Source organism: Manis javanica, chromosome 3 (assembly GCF_040802235.1).
Source record: "Manis javanica isolate MJ-LG chromosome 3, MJ_LKY, whole genome shotgun sequence".
Classification (NCBI taxonomy): Eukaryota; Metazoa; Chordata; class Mammalia; order Pholidota; family Manidae; genus Manis; species Manis javanica.
In genome coordinates this window covers 112,020,073-112,041,229 of record NC_133158.1, presented here as the reverse complement: position 1 = coordinate 112,041,229, position 21,157 = coordinate 112,020,073, and the positions used below count along the sequence as shown (strand labels likewise).

General features: G+C 36.0%; 1 protein-coding gene across 2 annotated transcripts in view; it reads right to left on the bottom strand.

Moving 5' to 3' along the window:
* Positions 1–20,498, bottom strand: part of PAK2 (p21 (RAC1) activated kinase 2) — a 103,752-nt gene extending 83,254 nt beyond the window's left edge. For both annotated transcript variants that reach the window (XM_036998107.2, XM_036998098.2), the window contains exon 1: positions 20,144–20,498. The gene's annotated coding sequence lies outside the window, so the exon portion shown is untranslated. The remainder of the gene's footprint in view (positions 1–20,143) is intronic.
* Between the last annotated feature and the right edge of the window lie 659 nt (positions 20,499–21,157).

Genomic DNA, 21,157 nt, shown 5'->3' with positions numbered 1-21,157 from the left:
TTAAGAGGTAGACACACCAATCCTGAAGAGGAATGTGCTCTTAAAAACATCTTCAAATTATTTGTTTTCTATAACTTTTTTTTCCTTATGCACACACTATTATGTAAACTGTGCTATCCACTATGGATGACTTTAAAATTTAATTAAATGAAATAAAAGTAAAATTCAGTTTCTTAGTTACACTAGCTATATTTCAAGTGCCAAGTAATCCCATGTGACTAGTGACTGCCATATTAGACAGCACAGATATAGAACACTTCCATCACCACAAATTCAAATTGGACAGCAGTCTTCTAAACCTTTCTACACAACTGTTTATACCTAGTTAGAAGAAGAGTGGTTATTTTTAAGTCAGATATTTCTAAGTCAAAGATTATGTCTAATCTAAAAGGTTTAAAAATTAAACTTATATTAGAGTTAGTAGTATAGTGTATTTCTTTGAAGAGGAGGCCTAACGTTATATACTGTAACCATTTATATGAGCCCAGTTGTGGGTTAACACCCAAGGGAACTCCGTTTACATTCTCTGGAATTATTTCCCAACTTTTAAAGTATAAATGCCAATAAACAGTGCTATGGTATTACAGTCTCTTTCATGAGAATCCTGCAGTCTTGGATATCTGGGGGAGGATTAATCTCTGTATGTCAACAAAGGTAAGATTCAGTTTTCAATTTGTTTTCCCAGATTAAGTCTACTAGAACCCTGTTCCTACGAGGAGCATTCATATGAACATTTTTTGAGCAAAGAGAAGAAAAGCATGATGGACTTCTAAGATATAACATTACATCAGTGCAATTACAACACAAAACGCCTTCCTAATAATGGTGACTTGAAGAGCACCAAAGTGATGTCTAGTGATCGTTTGACAAATTTTAAATTTCAAGTTACAGAATATATTTCATATAAACACCAAAGGCAGGAAGTTCTTCAAAATGCTAGCTTGTATCATTCAGCATTATTATATCTCAAAGCCATTTTTTTCTGTAAACAAAGATACAAAGGCAGTAACAAGCACCCTCTTAGAAAGTTTTTCCTCGCTACTGTATCTACTACCTAGCCACATTTTAGCAAGTAATTAACAATGGTTCTCTTTATTGGTAACAGAGCTGAGTGCTTTTTCCTTTTTTCTAGAATATAGACAAAAGACAAAAATACTTGTCTATATTCTAATTTTTATAAAATAAAAATGTACTTTTTTTTGTAATGAGGAAAAACAGTTAAGTCATCTCCAATTAAAAAAAGAAACAAAAAACTCTGCCCACCTTTTTTTTTTTGAGAGGGGATCTCTCATTTATTGATCAAATGGTTGTTAACAACAATAAAATTCTGTATAGGGGACTCAATGCACAATCATTAATCAACCCCAAGCCTAATTCTCAACAGTCTCCAATCTTCTGAAGCATAACGAACAAGTTCTTACATGGTGAACAAGTTCTTACATAGTGAGTAAGTTCTTACATGGTGAACAGTGCAAGGGCAGTCATATCACAGAAACTTTCGGTTTTGATAACGCATCATTAACTATAAACAATCAGGTCAGATATGATCATTCACTTTATTTTTATACTTGATTTATATGTGAATCCCACATTTCTCTCTCTTTTTTTTTTAAATAAAATGCTGAAGTGGTAGGTAGATGCAAGATAAAGGTAGAAAACATAATTTAGTGCTGTAAGAGGGCAAATGTAGATGATCAGGTCTGTGCCTATAGACTAAGTATTAATCCAAGCTAGACAAGGGCAACAAAACATCCACGGATGCAGAAGATTTCTCTCAAAACAGGGGAGGTGAGGTTCTAAGCCTCACCTCTGTTGATCCCCAATTTCTCACCTGATGGCCCCCCTGCGACTGTGCCTGTCTTAGGTTGTTCCTCCCTTGAGGAATCTTACCGGTCTCTGCCTGCACACCTTTTAAGAGTTCTTTCAAATACTACATTTTTCCTAATGGTCATAACGTGAGAAGATCTGTACTCCTTCTCTGAGCTCCTACAGCACTAATACCATTCCCATGCTGCTTATTGACTTAGTGTCTCTCAACTCCAAATTCATCCTTTTTTGTCTATTCTGAAAATGGATCTGGGACATTAAGTGTTTTTCCTTGGCCAGCTGGCACAATGTTAAGCTCTACCAGTAGAGGGCACAGGTGAGACACTGCAGGAGAAAAGTCTGTTTCCTGATTCCAGTGTGTGTGTGTTCACCGGGACTCTCTATAAGGCAAGGTGGCCAGCTACATACCCAGCAGCCTTCAGCTCCCCACTCTTCTGGGGAGGTTTCGTAGCACAGTTAACACCTCTCCGTGAACTTCTTTCCCTGGAACCCTGGAGGGCAGGTAGGTATTGAGCACCTTATACCAATACAGCACCACAACCACTTCTTTGCCATTCAGTGAACCACAACCATGCTTTCTCCAACAAGGTCTGGATCTCAGCTCTGGGGGAAGGAGGGCTTTTTCCTGGGTGCTGAGATATCAGCCCTAGGGTTAAGCAGCTGCTCCTTATTTCTGCTATTCCCATGTTCTTTAGAGTTCTATTTATTTCTTACTGGCTACCCCTCATTATTTCATTCTATGATTTTTCTTCATGCTCAAATTACTATGTGGTTTCTCTCCAGATCTAGTGTGATATAATTTCATTCACTAATTTGACAATTACACACTCCCTTGAACTTTGGTCACCAGGCTTCTAACTTCTCTTTCTACAAGATTATATACTCCTGGCTGGCAAGGTACTCTTTTCATAATTCTCTTTATCAATCTGACACTGTCTAACATAATGCTTTAAACACAGGCACCAACAAATGTTTAAACTCAAACTTCAAATGATTCACAAATACTTAATACAACTTCATTAGTTTAACACTCACTACTATAAACAAATAAGTGACCCATGTTATTTCAGAATTTTCACCACCAAAGCATAAATAATTAGGATAGCAAAGAATGCATTCCTCAGTGTCCCTAGACTATAAGGCTTCAAGTCAGGACCAGCCTGTATGCTTAGACCTCCTAGACCTTGTAAGATAGGAGATAATGAACTGCTCATTGGTCACAGGGTCATAAAGGAGCTGTGCATGCATACCTGCATAATGCTTATTTTGGTATAAATATGAACAAGGTAAGAAATTATACTCAGAACAAGGATGTTACAAATAAGATAATTTTGTTAGAATTTCAGGGTGACCTGGTGGGAAGTGTCGGAGGCTTTATGGCTAGCCTCCATCTACTCTGTACTTCTAAAAACCTAGCAGAAAACCCCCCTTCAACAGGACAATATCATCAACACTGAGGGGATCTTCTATGAGGAAAACAGGGAAAGGGTCAGTCAGAAGACTACCTTCACTGTCCCAAAACCCAATTTGCCTTGTTGTCTTTTGCTGAAACTGTACCCTCCAGTTTATTCTAATAAAATGGAACTAGGTTGTGGAAAATCCGTTAGATGTGCTTGTTTTAATCAAGCCTCAAAACCAGCCTCAGTGGGATTACCTCAACAGCAAATCAGAACTGCGAGCCATAGCTGGCAGTATAAAAAATACAAAAATTAAGCAACTGTCTTGAGCTCAAACGTGGAAAAAAGTTGAACTACTTTTCAAATGCCTTTTAGTAATATAAAAAAGTACCACTTGGAGAGTATTATGTAGGCTAGCTATTACCAGTACTAAATGAAATACAAAATTGACAGAAAGTGTTTAGAAACTTTTAGGGCAATATGACAGAATAATTTCCTGCTGACTGACACCAACAACACAATAAAATGGGGCTCATATTTTGTTATGTCTGATTTTTCTTTCATTTCTATTTTATGGTATTTTTACAAATGTTATCAGTATGTTACAGTTTCTGAGAAGCACTGATCTGACACATTCAATTCTGAATATAAAATGGTTTCCCAAAGGATCTGAATACACATTTCACTAATGATATGCAAAAGACCAATAAGCACATAAAAAGATACCCAACACCATTACCTATCAGGGAAGTGCAATAAAAAACCACAGGGAGATACCATTTCACACTCACTGGCACTGCTATGATCAAAAAGAAAATAGCAAGTGTTAGGATATGGAAAAGCTGGAATCCTCATACACTGCTGGCAGGATTGCAAAATGGTGCTGTTGCTGTGAATAATAGTCTGGTAGCCTCTCAAAAGGTTAAACATGGGGTTACCACATGACTTAGCAATTCCACTCCTATTTATAGATATATAGTCAAAAGAAATGAAAATGCATCACATAAAAACCTATACACAAACGTTCACAGAGACACTATCCATAACAACAAGAACATGAAAGCAATCCATATTTGATTAATGGAGGAATGGATAAAACATGGTCTAGCCATACAATGGAATATTATTCACACACAAAAAGTAATGAAGTACTCATACATACTACAATATGGACAAACCTTGAAAACACTGTTAATGGAACACTTGTAAAATTTTTAAAGGATGGATTTTATCATATATAAATTTTATCTCATTTTCTTTAAGGGAAAAGAAAGAAACCACAGTGGGGCAGATGTAGATGCAGAAACCAAGAGGAACTGATGGAAACAGGCAGAGGCAAAGGTAGAAATTTGTCTCCGGTGAAGAAGATACTCCAAAGAATAAGCTGCAGTCTCCTAAAGTAACTCAAAGAGAAGAGCGCTAAAAAAAAATCTGAAGAACGGAAGCATCACTGGAATACTCACAAGATTTTTCAACAGGACTACTCTGAAGGTGACAAAACTAAAGTCACACCTTTTGCTGTGTTCAGGAAAAGGAATCACTGTGTCACAGACATGTCCTCTACATTCTATGGAAGTATTCTTCATGTATGAAAAAAAGGTTGTTAGTCATCACTTAAAAAAATAACTGCTATTTTATTCTGCTAGTAAAACTTCTATCGAATGACAGAAACATGGGAGTAAAACTGCCTGGTCTTTCCATTTTTGAGAAATTAATGTTCCTGGAGGAAAACAATTTTTGAAAATTATTTGTTTCAGGCTTTTCACTTTAGCATTATCATAATACACCAATTCTCAAAACTATCCAACTGCAGATTTATAATTATTTATTATTCCCAAATCCACTCTTGGTCTATTCTCCATCTCTTCTCAAGGGAGCAACCTTAAAAAATATTTAACTTACTTCAGTCTCCTGGTGAAGCTTTTAAGTAGGCCACTGACAGACATGTACCATCAGGCCCCTAATCTTCCACACTTGTCTGTCTGTAGTATTTCCCTCACAGGCTTTAATTTTATCCATTCTTTCCGTTTTTCTAATAACCATTTCAGGTCTTCACACATGACCTTTCTTGATTTTCTGTTCACTGACCAATCATCCCTTTTCCCTGGACTGAAGAGTTTTCCTGGGACACTGGACTTCCAGTGCTTAAACCCAGGAATGCCCTGGGCAAACTGGGATTGAGTTGGTCACCCTACTTTCCTTTCTGTCCATCACCTCTACTTGTTAAACATCTACTTCAAGTTTTGGCCTAAGGTCACTTTCTCAGGAAACCTTTTTTGATACCTCCTCACTTCTGTCCCAAGCACATTAGTTTATTTCCTTTGAATATTCACACTGGATATACTTTTGTAATGTCTGTCTTCCCAAACTACATTATAAACTCCACAAGCATGGATCCAGTATTTTATTGACAATTATATCACTAACACTGAGCATTGTCTAGTTCAAGCTCTAGGAGATGAGTAGTTGTTGAGTGAATAAATCAACCAGTGGAAGGTTTATCTGTGATATAGCATTAGTTAGGTGCAGATTTTTTTTTTTGAGGCCAAGGGAGACCCAGGAAAATTTGCACATACATTCACTATTCTATCTTTTTGAAGTCACTATTCTTTTACAAAGCTAAGACAATTAGATGCTCCATTTACCTTGATCCTCACAACTGATTAACTGATCCAGGAACCTCATGGTAACCACCTATATTCAGGATAAGACCAGCAGGACATTGAATAATCTAAATTCTCACTACTCAATCCCTACTATAGGTATTTCTCAATTTACAACAGATCATATTCCTAGCCAGAAGATGGGCTTCTAGGCAATAGGAATGATAAGCATGATCAAGTTCATGTGACAGCAAAGGAACAAGATATATGGTAGCAAGTAACAAGAGTTGAGTGAGGCCAGAAAGCTAAAGATGCTGAACAACAGGGAGTACTTAGAAGTTTGAGAAGTTTGGTTTTAAGTGTTTTTTATTCTCATAATAAAAGCAGTACATGCACATTACAAAACAAAAAAACCTCAAATCAGAATAAAATCTTAAAAAAAATTCCCATAATTCTACTTTCCAGGAAGACCTGTTTTTTTATATTTTCACACTGTAATAGCAGGGAAATGATATGATTGAAGGAAAAAAACATTTTAGTAGTCTCTCCTAAGTCACTCAAATATTTATTTTATACCTTTAATGTGTCAGATGCTAGAGATCAAGGATAATTAAGACTTAGTCTCAGTTTTGAGCTCACCATCTATAGGAAAGTAATAACAGATGACTACTCTGCAATGAGATAAGAGCTGATAGGGGTGAGTGGAATGCAATGAAAAAGAGGACCCAGAGCTCCTATTTATATGAGAGTAATGATGCAAGGAAATCAGAATTGGCTTTTAAAGGATGCAAGATTTGCCAGGCAAAGAAACAGAGGAAGGTCTCTGTATACAGAGAAATAGGGTGTAAGGAAACTTTGTAATCTAAATGTGATCCTTTTTTTTTTCTTTTTCCGCTTGGCCTTAACCCAATCACTAAACTAGAAAAGCAAAACAATGACCAAGCTTGAAAGTAAAGGGGTAAGACTCAGAAAATGCTTCAAAATTGCCTGTAAGTTCAGGAATGAGGAGAAATAACAAAGCTTACTTAAAAAAAATAGAAAACACGTTCAACAGTATGAAGTCTAGCTTTCCCCAAGCTTTGACACAAACCCCAAATGGCAATTTCAAAAGAAAAAACAGGGGAGGGTCAATGAATACTTGTAAAGTTTCAAATTTCAGTAGATACTGAAGAGATGCAAAATGGAACATGATACCATTTTGCTCCTATCAAAGTGATAATCTATCAATCTAAGACAAGACATTTTACTGAAAAATGAAGGTTAACAGCAGACTGATTATTTGATTATTTAGGCGGTTATCTAAGTTAAACAAAATTTGGTACTGGCTTACTCTAGTAAAAAATGGTTATCAAATCAAGTCACCCATGTAGTCTATCCCACATTTCCAAGAAGACAATTTATATCTTATCTTCGAAGGATTTCCTCTAGCTATAAGGCTACTTGATCTTACTTGTGGGAAGATTCATGACTCAGCCATGCTCTGCTTCATAAAATAATGTTCAACCATCTGCCTAAAAGAAGATATGAAGACACAGAGAAGGCACATAGTGGATCTGTGGCATCTTGCTGCATTGATGGACAGTGACTGCATTGGGGTATAGGTGGGGACTTGATAATATGGGTAAATGTAGTAACCACACTGTTTTTTCATGTGAAACCTTCATAGGAGTGTATACAATAATACCTTAATAAAAATTTTAAAAAAAAAAGAAGATATGAAGATACCTTGTCCCTCCTTGCTAGCCATCCTTTTATTTAGACATCCAAAAGCGCCTCAGAGAAATAAACTGGTCAGTTATACCTGCTAAGCCATCTCTTGCTATGCAAAGGCAGGTTTTGTGGCAGCCAGAGTTCCTTAGCTTCTCCTCTGATCTTTCTACATACATGTAGGAGACTATCACACAAGTTCCAGAAAACAAGCATGTTAGTGTCTTATGTGTCTGTGCATATGTAAGATTTAGGTGCAGCCAGCACACAGCTTTCTGGGAGATGTTGTCACCATACCAGTGTTTTACTGTGGATATGAGACTAGAATGAGGAAGAGCCCTTAACAACAATGCATATTAGAAACCAGTAGGATAAGATTCCACCATCCTAACCCAGAACTATCATAAGGAGCTGTTATTTATTTTCCAGCAATACACCTATGAGTTGTTAACGAGAATCCCAGCCAACTACTGAGGCGAGGACAATCCACAAACTTTTCTGATAAATGTGCATCAGGTAATATATAACACTTACAATTAATTCAAGGATGGATAATAAAAAAAAAATCCTACACTGATCCCAACAAAAAACAATACAGCATAAGAAAGAGGAAAAATTACCCTTCACACAAAAGTAGAGCCTGACTTAGAAGGGAGATTATCTCAGGACACAGAACTAACCTCCAAACAATGTTTGGCAAACTCTACAAAGAAATAGGCATAGAGACAGAGAAAGGAGAAAGATGAAATGAGTGTAATTTAAGAAGAAAAGGGAGTGGTGAAAAATTTTAAAGGATGCAAAGAAACTAAAATTTCAATAGCAGAAATGAAGCCTACACTGGAGATGATAAAGAAAATCAAATGAGTGAGAAAGACAAACATTTGAGAAACTCACCCAAAGAACTGAAATGATAGGCCAATCTAATTATTACAAGTGTTTTCAAGTGGAAGAAAACAGAACTAAAACCAAAAATGTTTTTAGAAATGAAGCAAGAACCAAGCATGAAGAGGAGCTAATGTATCTTCCCCAAGAGGATTCATCCAAATTCATCTAAATAATAGTTTAAATGATTGTATGTTAGCACAATGTAATTACCAAGATAAAGGTCTTGAAAGTAAGTTAAAAACATGAAATGTACAAAAAATATACAAACTATATTCCAAGGCCTCAAGCATACCATGGAGGGGAAAAGCAAGTACCATGAGGGTGATTATGAGGAAAAAAAGAGTCTTCAGATATAAAGGCAGACAAATATATTTTTTAGACTGACAAATCAGAAAATTTCATTTTGTTAAATTTAGATTTACACTTGAATTCATTTAAACTATAAATTACAGACTTAAAAGACAGGATGCATACAATCCAAAGATGAGCTAAAGCAAACCAAATATAATTTACAAAGCAAAAAAACAGAAACCTCTGATAACTGGAGAAATAAAATGTGGAATATTATTTTGTCTGAAAAAAGGAATAAAGTACTAATACATGCTACAACATGGATGAACCTTGAAAACATGGTTATGTGAAATAAGCCAGATACGATCAGACAAATGTTATAGGATTCCACTTACATGAATCATCTAGAATAGGCAAATTCACAAGACAGAAAGTAGATTAGAGATATATTAGTAGGGGTTGTGGGTAGGGAGGAATGGGGAGTTAGTATTCTTTAGTGAGTACAGAGGTCCAGTTGGAGAAGATGAAAAAGTTCTGGAGATGGATGGTGGTGATGGTTGCACAATACTGTAAATATACTTAATGCCAAAGAAGTCTAAGCTTAAAAATGACTAGGACAGTAATCAAGACAATTTGGTACTGGCACAAGAACAGACCCATAGACCAATGGAACAGACTAGAGAGCCCAGATATAAACCCAACCATATATGGTCAATTAATATATGATAAAGGAGCCATGAACAAAGAATGGGGAAATGACAGCCTCTTCAACAGCTGGTGTTGGCAAAACTGACAGCTACATGCAAGGGAATGAAACTGGAATACTGTCTAACCCCATACGGCAAATTCACAATGGATCAAAGACCTGAATGTAAGTCATGAAACCATAAAACTCTTAGAAGAAAACATAGGCAAAAATTTCTTGAATATAAACATGAGCAACCTCTTCCTGAACGCATCTCCTTGGGCAAGGAAAATAAAATAAAAAATGAATAAATCGGGCTACATCAAATTAAAATGTTTCTTTACAGCAAAGGACACCATCAACAGAACAAAAAGGCATTCTAATATATGAGAGAATATATTTGTAAACGACGTATCTGACAAGGGGTTAAAATCTAAAATATATAAAGAACTCACACACCTCAACACTCAAAAAGCAAATAACCCTATTAAAAAACGGGCAGGGGAGCTGAACAGATAGTTCTCCAAAGAAGAAATTCAGATGGCCAACAGGCACATGAAAAGATGCTCCACATCAGTAATTATCAGGGAAATGCAAATTAAAACCACAATGAGGTATCACCTCACACCAGTCAGGATGGCCAACACAGAAAAGACTATGAACAACAAATACTGGTGAGGATGTGGAGAAAGGGGAACCCTCCTACACCACTGGTGGGAATGTAAACTTGTTCAATCATTGTGGAAAGTAATATAGAGGTTCCTCAAAACACTCAAAATAGAAATACCATTTGACTCCTAGGAATTTACCCTAAGAATGTAGGATCCCAGTTTCAAAAAGACATAAGCACCCCTATTTTTATGGCAGCACCACTTACAATAGCCAAGAAATGGAAGCAACCTAAGTGTCCATCAGTAGATGAATAGATAAAGAAGATGTAGTACATATACACAATGGAGTATTATTCAGCCGTAAGAAGAAAACAAATCCTACCATCTGCCACAATATGGATGGAGCTAGAGGGTATTATGCTCAATTAAATAAGCCAGGTGAAGAGCAACAAGTACCAAATGTTTTCACTCATCTATGAAGCATAATAACAAACCAGAACTGAAGGCACAAAACAGCAGCAGACTCATAGAACCCAAGTATGGACTAACAGTTACCAAAGGGAAAGAGACTGGGGAGGGTAGGTGGGAAGGGAGGGAGAAGGGGAATAAGGGGCATTACGATCAGCACACATAACATAGGGGGTGCACAGGGAAGGCAGTATAGCACAGAGAAGAGTAGTAGTGATTCTATAGCATCTTACTATGCTGATGGACAGAGACTGTATGTGGTATGTGGCAGGGACTCGATAATGGGGGAAATCTAGTAACCACAATGTTGCTCATGTGATTTTATATTAATGATACAAAAAAAAGGCTAGGATGGTAATTTTATATTATGTATATTTTACAACAAAGCAGTGCAGTGAATCATTAAAGAACAGAAAAGCATAAATAAAATGACAAATACACCCAACAGAATTCATTATGACAATAAACACAAATTCATTAACATTCATTTTGGAGTAAAACAAACTAAACTACATGTAATTTATAGGGAAGACAACTAAAAATGGCATAGAAAGACAAAGCTGGATAATTTATTGAACAAAGGAAGATAGTACAGATAGGAATTTAATATAAGTAAAATACAAGACTCAGATAAAAGATGACAATGATTTTTATTGATTAAGTATAATCCATAATGAAGATATTTAGCAGTACAGAAGTTACATGTGCAAGAAAATGATAAGACAAGCCACTGACTGGGAAAACATGTTTATAAAAGAAATATGATTTATAGGACTGTTACCCAAAATATACAAAGAACTGTTAAAACTCAACATTAGGAAAACAACCCAATTAAAAAACAGGCAAAACATCTGAAGAGCTACCTCACCAAAGATGATACAAAACTGGCCAAGATGCATGTAAAAAGATGCTCAACATAATATATCATTAGGGAATTACAAATTAAAGCAATGAGATATGACTACACACCTATTAGAAGAGCTAAAATCCAAAACACTAATACTAGCAAATACTGGAGAGGGTTGAGCAATAGGAACTCTCTTTCACTGTTGGTGGGAAAGCAAAATGGAACAGCCACTTTGAAAGACATATTAGTCGTGTCTTATAAAACTAAACATACTCTTGCCACATGGTACAGCAATTGCACTCCTTGGTATTTACTCAAATCATCTGAAAACTCATGTCCATACAAAACTTAAACGTGAATGTTTATAGCAACTTTATTCATAATTGTCAAATGTGGAAGCAACCAAGATGTCCTTAGTAGGTAAACTGATAAATTGTGGTATATCTTGTCAGTGGAATATTTAACTGAGCACTAAAAAGGAACACACTATCAAGCCATGAAAATATGAAGGAAACAAATGCATATTGCTAAGTGAAAGAAAGTCAAGTCGAAAAGAGTACATACTGTAGATCACAACTATAGGACATTCTAGAAAAGGCAACACCAAGGAGACAGTAAAAGCATCAGCCAGGGGTTAGGGAGCAGGGAAGGATGAGTAGGTCAAGCACAGGGAATTTTTAGTTAGGAAGCTATACTGTATCATACTGTGATGGTAGATCCAAGTCATTATTCACCATGTGTCCACACCCACAAATTACAACACCAAGAGTGAACCCTAATGTAAACTATGGACTTTGGTGGATAATGACATGTCAATAAATGGCCCATCAAATTATAACAAATATCACACATCACAGGATGTTGATGATGGGGGAACCTGGGGGGACTCATGAGCTCAGGATCTATGGAAACTCTGTACTTTTTGCTCAGTTTTGTTGTGAACCTAAAACTGCTTTATAAAATAGTCTATTAATTTTAATAAATAAAATTAAATCATTAGAAATAAAAGAAACACTCTCTACTCAATCAACACATACTGCAGACCTACTTATTCTAAGCTTTGAATAGAATAATAGCAAAGAAAAGTCAGTGAAAAAAATAAATAGCTTCAGACAGAAGTGCTATAAAGGAAAATACAGAAGGGCAAGAAGTTAGGTACTGAGCAGGGGCTAGGTGGAGGGTATTTTAGATGGCTGACTAGAGAAGCCCTCTTCAAAACAGTGCATTTGAAGGGAGGACAGTATTCACACAAACGAACCAAAAATGTAAAGGCTCCAATGTGAGAACAAGCTTCTCAGAAACAATGCTACTTCTTAGTTTTTGACAGATTAGAATAAAAAATCAGTACTAAGTCTTGTAAGTAATAAGAACTATTAATAAGGAATAATAAATCAGACAATTTGAAAAACTGAAGTTAATTAACAGATGCATACATAAAAAAAGTGTACTCTGCAAAACAAAATGTTCTTTATCAATTTTCACAGAACATTTTCCAAATTGGATTATGCTTTAAGTCACCAAGAAACCTCAATAAATTTAAAAGATACTTTAAATGACACTGTCAGTGAAAGAAAATAGAGTGGCTAGAACTTTCTGTCCTATATACCTCGAGTCAGAGGAAATCAAACTATATCTACCAACTATTTGGAAAATAATGAATATACAGATCACTTAAGTAAAATATAGAGTGCAGAAAAAGCTGTAATCAGATACAAATTAAGAGTATTAAATGGCTTCATTATTAAAACAATAAGTAAGAATTGAGTTAGAAAAAGTATTAAAAAAATGAAGGTAAGAAGAGCAAAAAATAAAGATAAGAGTAGAAATCAGAAAACCAGCAAACAGACAACCAATAGAATCAATCTCAAAGCTGGTTACTAAAAACCACTGGCCCATCAAATTATCACACATATTTAATAACCACTAGGTTATTAAAACCATTTGGCAAATCAAGGAAAGTAACAAAATTACTAAGATCTAAAGAAGGAAATAAATGCCACACATTTTAATTTTTATATTACATATATATAAAACAATAAATTTGAAAGTCTTAAGTATATGTATACATATAATCTGAGGGAAAATTATCAAACCTGGCTCACGAATAAGTAAGGATTCCTCAACACATTATGGAAGTAATTATAGAAGTTACCATATATACTTATATACTCCTAGTAAACTAAATTCCTATGAGACTCTCTTCTATCTTTTCAGTAACTTCTCTACACTTGCCTTATATGAGTGGAGTTTTGGTTCCACATAATATATGGCTTAGGGTACCTTTGGTTATTAACAAATCTATTATTATATGTCCTTAACAGTACTTAAAAGAAAAAAAACCCCTTATCATCACCTAAATAAGCATTACAAAAACATTTGATAAAATTCAGAAGCCATTTCTATTTTTTGTAATGTAGGAACAGAATAAAATAATAAAGAATCTCTCCCTAAGAAGAAACAGCTGCCATCATTTTTAATTGTAAAAATACCAGAGAGAGATTCCAAAACAATTTTTAACACCTCTCTTCTTTAACCATAGGGTGGAATTTCTGGCCAATATAGTAAAGACCTACAGTAGAAATAAATATGGCAACTATTGGAAAGGAATCAAAAGTTACTATTACTTTCAAACAAGACAATGAACCTGGAAAACAAAAGTAAATAAGTTTAATGAAGTTCAGTAAAATAAAAGTAACAGTTAACACGAAAACCTCGTTACTTTTGTGTACTTATAAGAAATAATGAAGTACATCAAATTTACAAAAACAAAATTAGTTATAATTTAAATAAAAAATGTACATTGAACTTTTTTATTTGACTAGCAATAAGCAAATTTTATTAATTTTATTAAGAATGATGGTGTTTCAATGACAATAGTAAGAAAATGGTATTCATATGGCTAATGATGGCAAACATCAAACCTTTCTGAAGAGTGACTTAAGACTTTTAAATGTTTACACCCTTTCATTCAGTAATTCCACTTTGAGGGACATATTCTAAGATAAACAGATGAATAGAAAGACATTCACTACAGAATTATTTATGTAAAAAATTGGAAATAAACGACATATTTGGCAATAGGAAAACAGTAAAACTAAGATGGGTACAATGAATATTAAGCAAACATTAAAAATAATCACTTTTAAGAATAATTTTTAAGGTGAACAAACGGAAACCTTCAAGATTTAATGTTTAGTAAAAAAATAAAGGAAACAGTAAATTATTCAGAATAGATTCCAATTTTACAAAAGCAAACTATACATATGTGAGAAGAAAAAGTACTGGCAGGAAACATACCAAAATATCAACAGTAGTTATTCATAGGTAATTGAATAAGCGGTATTTTTTTTTAATTTCATTCTTCTCAAATATATAATCAGGAAGGTGAAAAAAGCTCAGGAAGAATTTACAACAAAGATGCTTCATCAAATTTACGACAGTAAATCCACTAATATATCTGCCAATGCATCATTTGCTCTTTAGAGTACCTAAAATTTTGTCTAAATGTTTTACCCCATCTCTTGTTGCTCATGTTTATTATGTTTAATTTAATTAATAAGCCTATAAATTATTAAATATTCTCAGAATTAAAAAGAATAGGAATTAATTTTTTTAAAGCTGAGATTATACCTTAAAAAAACACCTTGTTCTTATGAAATAAATGTAAGACCAAAATAAAACCTTCTATCTTTCTGGAACTTATTAAACATTTACATGAAAAAATACCCAATGTAATTAGCTAGATCAGAAAGATGTAAGGAAGAACTCAGTAATGTGGGTTAAAAGCACCCTATATGCATATGTATATATAACTTTTAACCAATACTACCATGTTCTTCCTTAAACTTCCTTTGATTAGTTTCAACTGACAAAAATTGAGAAATAACTCTCATTTCCAGATGAATAATTCATGCTTCCAGAACACTGCAAATAAAGATTATGGATTAAAGTGTTAAAAAAATATGTTAAGAACAATAAGAATATATACAGTGGAGATCAAAAAGACTCCCAAAGAAACCTACCCTCAAAAGCTGAAATTTGAACGATGAGGATAAATTAGGTCAGTGACAATAGATAGGAGTCAAAGAGGGGCATTTTTTTTTCCTTCTCAGATGCTTGTAAAAAAAACTATATAATATTCCTCTCTGAATCCCTTTAATACAACTCATTTTCTCACCAACCTCAAACTCTTAAAATATTTTTTATAACTGTTATTTTGACAGCCAAACTATTTCATATTTTAAAAACTTGCTTATTCCCATCATGCACCAAAAAAAGGCAGAAAGATCAAGATTAAAATATAACAATTATTAAAAGTACCAGAATTAAATATAGAAGTGTTTTTTTGTAAAGGTGAAATGCAGGAGGTACAAGTCTTAAACAGAAAGTAAAAGATTATTATTATGTATAGGAAGGCAACCTGGCATCTATTTAAACTTAAAATGCACACTTAAGAATATCTTCTATGGAAATACTTGAATATATATGCATGTGCAAGAAGATAAAAAGTTGTTCATTAAGGCTCCAGTTTTAATTGCTCAAAACTGGAAACAAAGGCAGTCACTGACTTACGATGGTCCAATTTAACAATTTTTCAACTTTATGATGGTGTAAAAACGATACTTGTTTAGTAGAAACCATGCTTCTAAGTATGAATTTTTATCTTTACCCAGGCTGGCCATATGCAGCACAATACTCTCCTGACACCAGACAACTGCAGCAAACTGCAGTTCCCAGCCAGCCATGTGTTCACAATATACTTACAACCATTCTGCACCCATACAATCATTGTGTTTGTCACTTTCAGTGCACTGTTCAATAAATTACATGAGATATTTAAAACTTTATTATAAAATAGGCTTTCTGTTCGATGATTTTGTCAAACTATGGGCTAACATAGGATGTTCTGTAGGTTAGGTGTATTAAATGCATTTTCTTTTTACAGTATTTTCACCTTACAGTAGGGTTTATCAGGATGTTACCCCAACATAAATCAAGGAAGATCTGTAGAGTAGATCCACCACCCTTCCCACCACATGCTCAGTTTCACTTTTCGTGGTTTCAGTTACCTGTGGTCAACCTTCGTCTGGAAGCAGAGGATCCTCTTTCTGGCATACTGTCAGATCAACAGTAGCCTAATGCTACATCACAATGCCTAAGTCGTTCACTTCACTTCATCTCATCATGCAGATATTTTATCATATCACGTCATAAGAAGAAGGGTTGGTACAGTACAGTAAGAAACAGACAACATTCACATAACCTTTATTACAGGATATTGTTATAACTGATCTGTTTTATTATTAGTTACTGTTGTTAATCTCTTACTGTGCCTAATTTATAAATCAAACTTTATCATAGGTATGTATGTATAGGAAAAAACAGTAAATGTAGGATTTGGTATTATCTGAGGTTTCAGGCATCCACTGGGGGTCCTGGAATGTATCCTCCACAGATTACAACTACGTAATGAAATATCTCACGATTTTAAAAAAATGAGGCACAACTTTATGTACTGAGCTGGAAAAGAATATATAATGATCAGATTTTCAATTTGAAAAAATCAAGGTGAAAACTACACATGCAGTACTTATTCCTAAATGCAAAAAGAAAACAAAATTATTAATAGTGGGGACCTCTAAGGAATGGGACTAGAAAGTGAGGAAAGGGTAATATTCAGTCTACAAGAAATGACTTACACAAACCTTTTAATAAGCATGTACTGCTTTTGGAATTTAATTTAAAAGTAAGGAGAAAAATATCACTATTCTAATCTATTAATGATGGCTATCTCTGAGGGCTGAGACCAAAATGGTTTTTGTCCTGTTTCTTAGTAATTTTCACTACTTTCCCAATTTTCTATGAGAAATAGGCATACTTTCTAAATCCGAGAAACTTGTATTCCAAGACCTGTATATTTTTCATCATTGATGAAACTTTTTTTTTCTGAAAAATAGTTTTAATTTAACAGTTACGGTCTCAGAAATTTGGTCCTGAGATTCCAACCTCTTTGAGAAAGCTATCTTAAATCTGAGTTTAGGACTATAACATTTGATATAAAACCCATCTTAGAATGCACATTAATTAACTTACTAAGCACTTAGACACTACATTCACTAAGTACTTTATCTGTGTTACCTCATTTGTTCTAAACAGCCCTATGAAATTTGTATTATATTATTATTAATCCCATGACAGATTAAGAAACCAAGTCTTGAAAAGATTGGATATTTTGCCCAGAGTCATGTAGAAGAGCAAGGATCCAAAACCAGGTCTCCAGCTGATAACCACCGGGTATACATGGACAGATACTAATACACTTCAGAGGTAGTAGGTTAGAACTCTGAAATCCTGCATGAATGTTCAGACTAGCCACTATTAATCACATTAGTGATCCTAAAAGAAGTGGTGAGACTCAACTTAAATCACAGAAAAAAACAGTATTTCTTCACGTCAGTGGGGGCAAATTTTGCCTTCTCTTTCCCCTTCTACCAAGATACAAAGATAGAAGGGACAACCCACATTTGTAAATAATTTAACACCTTTCTCTATTAGTGTGGAATTAGCCTTCTAACTTGGAGAGCTTTTGAAAACAAACTGATCAGAATCCCCAAGACTTTTTAAAGCCTCTGACAAAGCCCACTTTCAAGTTTTAATAAAAGTAGAAAATTTAGAAAACCAAGAGAAATCGTATACTCGAATATAATAATAATCACTACTGACAGATTAAAAATAGGAAGGATTTAACAGTACCTACCTGTTTTGTCCTTAGCTATTTGAACAAATTCTCTTTTTCAAAAAGTATAGTTTTAATTTTATACATAGCTACCTAAACAAGTTCTAGGTTTTCTCTTTAAAAAAGTGTAATTGAAAAGAAATATACAACATTGCTAACCCTGTCGACTTGGAAATATGCTTACTGTAAAAATCAGAGAACCGAAGGACCCCTATTCATTTGTTTAATAGGTACTCTCCAACCACAAGCTATCGTTTCTTTATGAATTTGGGTTTACAAGTTCAGTATTAAACGTCACCAAGTCCAGAAGAATAACTCTTTCAATAATGGTAAGCCAGGAATCAAGGCCCTAATGGAAGTGGAATACCCAGGAATTCTTCCTTGGTAAAAGTATCTGCTTATAGAAAGAACTGGCAAAGAAGGTGGCAGCAACAGACTAAGTTTCACACTCCAACATTTCTATACCTTAACTTTAGGCCAACAAGACCTCCCACTAAATTAAAGACAGATGACACTACTGACAGTATTGAAGCTCAGTACTAAGTCATTTAGGTTAAGAACGGAGTATTGGGTAAAAACACAAAATTCACTGAATTTAGGTTAACCTCTTTCACTTAAAGTGGGTTTAAGACCAACTATACTACAGGCCAGAAACATTTTAAGGTTCCTTTTTCATAATGTAAATCAGTGTTCTTGGCTTATTAATAGCTAGAAAGATTTAAAAGCCAAGGATGAAAGAGTTGCCTTAAATCAATACCCCTAACAGGAGAACATGAACAATGCTTTTTCATTTATGTATATCTTCCCCTAAATATATATAAAATATATATAAATATGAGTGTTTTGGAAATGCCACAGAGCTTCTGGCAAAGTTGACAAGTTCTAACCTGCTTTAAAAATTACTGTTTACTGCCTTCATCCCAATTTAACTTTATTTAATGTTCTCTTTTGAATAACCCTACAAAAACAAAACCCCTAGAGCAAATTCTTGTACATTTCAATATCCTGCCTACTTATAAGAGCGGAAGAGTCAAACAGAGCAGGGGAAAAAACGTGACGTGCACAGTCTTGATCCAGAACACCGCTCATCGTAGTCTAATTTTAGGCCTAACCATTTTGATCGTATTTTTACAGAGGTTAAAAAACAAAAAAACTACAGATTACTTGTAAAGTATAACTAAAATAATAACATCAATGCGAGCTAGCATTACTTATCAAGGAGGAAACCAATCACGCTCACACTGCCAGGGTATTCCCATTAAAATTAAGATACACGGATGGGTACAACCCCTCACCAACCGACAACGGCAATTACTTTTTACACTTCAGTTCTTGGATGACTTTATCTTCAAAGAATTTTTCAAAAGATTGAGTCCACAGGGGAGTTTGCGGCATGGTTTTGTGTGTGTGTGCTTGTAGTTTTTAAGAAAGCTAAACATGGTGAAAAGCCAACCTTCACCTAAGTTACCTAAAGAAGCAAATATTCACCTCCTGGCTGAAGATCAAACAAGAATCACAAGAAGATGCGAAAATTCTGTGCTTAAGCGGACGCCATAAAAACTCTCGGAAAACTATACGTTTCTACTAATTCGAAATATGGAATAGATTTCAGATTGTGGTTTAGAAGAGTAAAGGGACTCGAGACAATATGCCTGAGCAATGAAACTGGGATGAGCAGAGAGGTAGCAAGGAGGGGCTGGGACTCACGTGAGGGAGGAAAAATCGAAGAATAAAACCCGAGATGTTTGGACGAACACTGAAGTAAATGGAGAATAGGAGGTGGAAACACCAGGAAGGGGGTGGGGGGCCGAGAAGGGCAGAGCCCGTGGCGCGAGACAGTTCAGGGCAGGGCTGGGTCCAGGAAGAGTTGGACCTCATCAGTCCAGCAAGTTTCCCATTTCGGGCTAAAGCCAGAGAAGAAAAAGCCTTAGGGAGCAGACAATGAGGCACCGCCCCAGGAGCCGCGGCTCCACGCACGCAGGTGGCAGCTTCCCCTGCCCTGCGTGGGGCAGGTCTGCTGCCCCGACCGCTCGCGCCGGCCAGGCCACGGGGAAGGGAGGAGGGCAAGCGAAGTCTGCACACTTACCCTAGGAGAGGAGCGGTCCCCGCCCCAGCGAGGTGCCTCCGTCCGAGCTCCCGGCGGGATGTGGAGCCGCCCCGGGCAGGCGCGCGGCACGCGGGGGAGGGGAGGGAAGGGGAAGTGGGGTGGGAAGAGGAGCCGCGCAGGAGCGCGGCCGCTGCTACCGGTAGGCCGAGCGGCAGCCGAGCCCCGCGGGCGCCGGGAGGGGAGGGCAAAGCCTTCGGCAATGGCGACGGCCCGGACTGGAGGGGAAGCGGAACAACCGCCGCCGCTGCGCGTGGCCACAACCCTGGGGGAGGGCGACAGCGGGGAGAGGGGAGAGGCGGGGCCAGAACACCGCCCCTCGGCCCCTAAGTCTGGAGCTTCCCGGGGCGGAGATGAACACCGCCTCCTAACGGGCGGGCTCGCGCGGGGGCTGCAGGGAGTCGTAGTTTGGAGGTGTGTATTGCTCCTCCCTCCCTTATTCTTTATATTGAGAGACAACCATCTCTCATTTTAGTTCAGCATTACCTTGTCAAGTGTGTGCCAAACAAATATGCTGACAGACGATTGTTGTTATATATATATCTGCTCCAAGACATGTTTCCGGAAATTCATCCATTATCCATTTTGCTTTTTGCCTATAAATCCTTACTGTATTTTATTGCTAAATTACTCCTGTATCTTTCCAAATTAAGGCCTCCATATTTTACCCACGAATGTATCCACTAATTCTACAAATATCTGAGCGTCTGATATGTACCAGACACAGGCATCAGGAATGCAACAATGAACATAAGTCACTTTGCCTTTGCAGAACTTGTAGATGCAAAAATATAATTAAAAAAGTAGTGATTATCTGTTATGAGGAAAAAAACTGGGAGATTACTTTGGATAGGATGACCAGAGAAAGCATTTTAAAGGAGGTGACATTTAAGCTTAGAAGACAAAGTCATGAGAAGCACCCAGGCGAAAGCATTACAGGCAGGAGGAGGAAGAAAAGGACTTAATATGGTCAATTAATAAGGCCTGAGCGGCTGG